General features: G+C 32.6%; 1 protein-coding gene across 1 annotated transcript in view; it reads left to right on the top strand.

The window, feature by feature from the left end:
- Positions 1 to 3,957: 3,957 nt before the first annotated feature.
- The window catches only part of LOC134701847 (osteomodulin-like), a 34,655-nt gene continuing 33,061 nt past the window's right edge, over positions 3,958 to 5,551 (top strand). The window contains exon 1 of the mRNA XM_063562967.1: positions 3,958 to 4,023. The gene's annotated coding sequence lies outside the window, so the exon portion shown is untranslated. The remainder of the gene's footprint in view (positions 4,024 to 5,551) is intronic.

The raw sequence follows: 5,551 nt of genomic DNA, 5'->3' as shown, positions 1-5,551 counted from the left end.
GTATAATTAATCATGTTTTTGAACCTGCTACTTCTACGTAGCACGATAGTATTGACTGAGCCATAAGGGATAATGATAGCCTATTTAGAATTTTTACCACATTTTAACACTGCAAAACAAGTATACATTCACAGTAAACTGAAGTACTTTCATTTTACTATTCAAAAATGAATTTAAATACACAATTTAAAAAAAAATCTCAAAAAATCATTTTCATCTGTTCGTAAAATTATTCTACCTTAAATGTGATAACCAGGGCTAGTTGTTAAACAACTGAACATGAAATACAAAAGGAGTTATAATAGGCAAGTTGAATAGTTTACCTATCATTCAAACAAGAAACAATGTGTGAGTTTGTATTCAGCCTCATCAAATATAAAACAAAAGATAACTATCCGATGATTTTCCTCCTAGTAATAACATATTATTTAAATTGTTTTATACGAACATCATGTTCTTGAGTCATACAGTGTATGTGTTGACGTTGTGTAGCGTTTATCAACTTTAAAGTTTTCCCATCACTTGCAAAAAAAAATTTAAGCTGATTTTTGTTTCTGGTTCCAATTTGCCTGGTGTTTTTTTATATTAGTTCCTTTCATTCAGATTTAAGAAAATGAGTTAGGAGTCTCCATAGACCTTTTTGCTTAGAAACAATATAGTTATATTATACAATCATGCTAGAAGAAATTTCTTGTTCAAATAGTTATTTCCAAAGCTTATAATAGTTATCAATCTTACCAGGATTATAATTTAGTACGTCAGACGCGCGTTTCGTCTACATAAGTCTGCATCAATGACGCTCATATTAAAATATTTATCTACAAGTACAAAGTTGAAGAGCATTAAGGATCCAAAATTCCCAAAGGTGGTGCCAATTACGGCTAAGGTTATCTATGCCTTGGATAAGAAAATCCATAGTTTTTCGAAAAAATCTTCTTTTTTTTTAACAAACCTAGGGTAGGTATAAGACTGTTTATAACCATCATTCAGAAGGAGTGGAATCAACAACATTTCAGAGAAACAGATTTGTAATAAACATAACAATGATATTTATTTTAGTAGTATTTTGACTTCTTCTCACAATATAATAACCATCAAGTACACATTCATAATTCAACAGATAAAACAATAAATCGGTTGGTCAATATAAAAGGTAGTGAACGATTCAAAGGCTTGGTTCAGAATGCCATGTTACATCTAAAGGCGCATATTTATGTCTTTTGGCACTAACTATGACGTTAGAGTAAATCACTTATCGTCTAAAGCAACGTCTCTTACCATGCTTACGTCTTTTGGCTAGTAACGTTTAGAATGACAAACAGATTTCATTATTCTTAAGTAAAGAAACATTATAAAGTTGTCCTAACTTTGTTCTTCTTGTCCGAATTATGTTTAAAAGCGTATGAAACAAAAAGGACATTTCTACATAATGCTTTTTTTTAAACGGACAGAAAATTCCTTTCTCGATACGGCATACATGTATGAACTTGAGTGTAATTTACATAACCTTACGTATTAGATATAATGCTTAAATGAGATCAATGAAAACCCTGTTCTTTCATAAATAAAGACAATATTAATGAAAAGGGAGGCACAAACATAATAAATACGCAATTTATCTGCATTGATGAAGTGTTAACTTAAACAAATGATAATATGAGATCGCAAAGTGAAAGTACAAAACGGTGTCATGGCAGATGTAAAAAAGTTGAATCTCACGACGATATTTGTCAAAATAAATCACTACACGAAGGGATAATAAAGTATTTAAGGTAAACATTACCATGATATACATATAAAAAGTGGCCCTTATCGCTTGCAAAGTACAAATAGTTTAAATCGTGAGTATGAAAGTCAATGTATTTATCAGTGTTTGTGCACACCATAGAAGTTAACCACCCGGCAATATTCAATAAAATATATGTAATATACAAAAATAATAAGTTGAATAATAACAATTATCAGTCCAGATTTGTAACAGTTTTGTAAACAGGAAATTTATAAAAATTACCACATTATTGATATTCATTCAACACCGAAGTGTTGACTATAAACCAGTAATATCAAAATAAAATATAAGTTTTTAGTAGATTCTATGGAATAATGTTTTAGTCATTAAATTAATCAATAAGTAATTCAGAAGAGACAGCAGTTCTTCCTTTCGACATTAAATGCAAATCGATATACAGGCTAAAAGGTTAAAGCAAGGTCTTCAATAATAGATATGTAACACGCTCTAAATATCCTAGAAATTAAAACTGTTGTAAATAATGTATATTTTATTAGTTTATAAACAGACCCGTCTACTCAATATCTGATTAATTTTATGGCCATCAACCTTCTGCTTAGAAGTAAAGTGTCTTTAATCTAGATTATTGCTGCTTTCAAAGAATCGACTTGAAGTCTTCTAAATTCGCAGACAAAGAATAAAGCTAAAAATATAACAAGAAGTAATTGTAACAGGATGCTGTTACGAAGTCTCCGAAACAAAGCTCCCATAACTCCCTATTCATATGGTCCCATGTTCATTTGATTTGATTTTGTCCCATACAAGAATATATATGGCTTACGAGTAGGGATCTCCACCATTTACAAGTTTTCAAACAGGAGGGGTGGTGGTGACCCCCAGGGACTTAACCTACATTTCATTTAATTTGTTTTATTGTCCCCTACAAGAAAATATATGGTTTAGAGGTGGGGATCTGGACCGTTTACAAGATGATAGTACATTCTCAAATTAAACGGAGAGGGGGTGACCCCCAGCAACTTCCATCTAATTTCATGTGATTTGTTTTATTGTCCCAAACAAGAATATGTATGGTTTAGGGATGGGGATCTTGACCGTTTACAAGTTTTCAAACAAGAGGGTGTGGGATGACCCCCTAGGGACTTCCCTTTTATTTCATATGATTTGTTTTATTGTCCCCTACACGAATATATATGGTTTAGGGGTGGGGATCTGGACCGTTTACAAGATAATAGTACATTCTCAGATTGAACGGGGTGGGGGATCCCCAGGAACTTCTATCAAATTTCATGTGATTTGTTTTATTGTCACATACAAAAATATATATGGTTTAGGGGTGGGGATCTGGACCGTTTACAAGTTTTCAAACAAGAGGGGGTGGGAAGACCCCCTAGGGACTTCCCTTTTATTTCATGTGATTTGTTTTATTGTCCCCTACAAGAATATATATGGTTTAGGGGTGGGGATCTGTACCGTTTAGAAGATAATAGCAAATTCTCAAATTAAACGGGGTTGGGATGACCCCCTGGGACCTCCCTTGAATTCATTTGATTTGTTTTATGGTCCCATTCAAGAATAGATATGGTTTAGGGGTGGGGATCTGGACCCTTTACAAGATAAAAGCATATTCTCAAATTGAAGGGGGTATGGATGACCCCAAAGGAACTCCCCCTATATTTCATGTGATTTGTTTTATTGTCCTATAATCATTTCTGAAGACTGCATGTATCTATCACTTACAGTTTTTAATTTATATTCATTTGAATTCTTTTGAAAATAAAATTCCATAGGGTTCTATAGTAAACCCCTCCCTCCTTTCAACCCCCCAAAATACCCCTCAAGAGACCCCAATGCACAAACGAAAGATTGAAAGCTCACCTAGACATATTAGTCTACCATTTTATGAAATCCGAAGTCAATCTGACAAGCGGTTTTGGAGAAACGCTGCGGACAAGTTCATTTTTTAAAGATGCAGAAGAAGAAGAGGAAAAAGAAGAAGAATAATAAAAAAAATAAGAACTGAGCAAAAACAATAAGTCTCCAAACTTTGTTTGGGAGACTTAACAAGGTTTTTTTTAGCTTTACTTTTAAAAATTATAAAATATTACAATGGCTTACTGAATTAGATAAAACGCTTAATTGTTATCTTGATCACACTAAGTATTAACTTAAAGGTATCCGTGATGTTTGACGTTATTTTGTAGTTTACTCAACTACAACGAACTATCACACATAGAAGATGGGACGTTTCTTAGACTTTTCGGACTGCAGAACCTGTACGTGAGTTTAAAAAAAATATTCAACACACGATTTTTTTTTCTCGCTTGACGGAGTCAAAACACGAGACATAGGTATACTGTTTCCGGCGGCGGCGGCCCCATCAACAATGTATTAGTTTGTGATTTTGTATAGTTTATGGTGAACCATTAGTGGTAAGTAAAAGATATTTGATATGCACGTGTATTAGTATTGGCACATCTAACTTTCATGGCGATTATTTGGCCCCGACTCCTCAGTTATGTTCTACTGACTTTGACAATTTTGCTTAGTTTTCATGTATTACTAGTAGTTTGTGATTAGGTCAGTTTATAGTGAAACTCCAGCGGTAAGTTAATAATAATTGGTATGTAGTTTAATAAGCATTGACACATCTCATTTCGATGGAAATTATTTAGCCCTTCCCCCTCATTATTGAATTTAAATTAAAATTGGGTGTCTTTGTTAGTATTGATTTGACATTTGGGTTTACAATATTACAACGTAGCAATTTAAGAAGTAAGCTGTTCTGTGTAAACAATCAAAACCTGTTTTAGGATCCGTTCAAATTTTATCAAAGCCACCGAACACAGACTTTTGTTTGTTAAAATTTATACATAGTTTGTATGATTGACCATTTCCCAACGTTCATTAAGTTTGCATAAAACTTTTTTTTCGTTTTTTGTCTGAAATTGTAATTGTTGAATTAGACTATAACTGTAATTTACATGTTACAGGGTGCAACGTGTTAACTTCATATTTGTGTAAACTTTTCTTATGTGACTGTCATACAAGTGAGAGGTTTTGCTAACTATAAAAGAAGGGTTTCTCAAACATTTTCTACTTTTTTAGAAAATGCCTGTACCAGGTCATGAATATGAAACTCGTTTGATATATTTGAGCTTTAGAATTTGACATTTGATTAGGGACTTTCCAATTTAAACTTGCCTCGAGCTCGGAGTTATGCTATTTTGTAATTTTACACTGAATATTTTCATTTAAATCAAAATGCATTACCTTTTCTTAAAACGTCTAGTATTTAAAGGTGCTTCTTTTCATCACATTAAGTGCAGTGTTCGTTTCAAATAATCAGCAATTACGTTTTAAAAATATTGCACATTTAGAAATTTAATGTAAAAAACAAATTTTAATATGAGGTGCCTTTTTCGCATTGATAACAACAACGTGATTGAAATCTCGATATATCTACACTTAGCGTTGACTCCAAGATGGACATTATAATGGCTGTAGAAAAATAACTCCGACCTAAATCCACATGTATTGTAACTTACAAACGCTATGTCTATTTCATTGCGATAACAATCATAATTGTAAAAATACCAACTGACACTTTATTCTTATTTTAAGGCATGACAAAAAAATAATCAATTCATTGGAAACATTAAAAATGTACAAAATCAAAATTATTTGAAGTTCCGCGAAATTCCATTTAATGCTTTTGCGCATTTACGTCATTTCGAAACAAGACGTCATACGAACGAAAAGGCCACATTAGGTTTTTTATTCGTAGGACGTCATGACTCGGAA

This window comes from Mytilus trossulus, unplaced genomic scaffold (assembly GCF_036588685.1).
Source record: "Mytilus trossulus isolate FHL-02 unplaced genomic scaffold, PNRI_Mtr1.1.1.hap1 h1tg000350l__unscaffolded, whole genome shotgun sequence".
Taxonomy (NCBI): Eukaryota; Metazoa; Mollusca; class Bivalvia; order Mytilida; family Mytilidae; genus Mytilus; species Mytilus trossulus.
The sequence above is the reverse complement of the archived record's forward strand: the minus strand, read 5'-3'. Positions and strand labels throughout refer to the sequence as shown.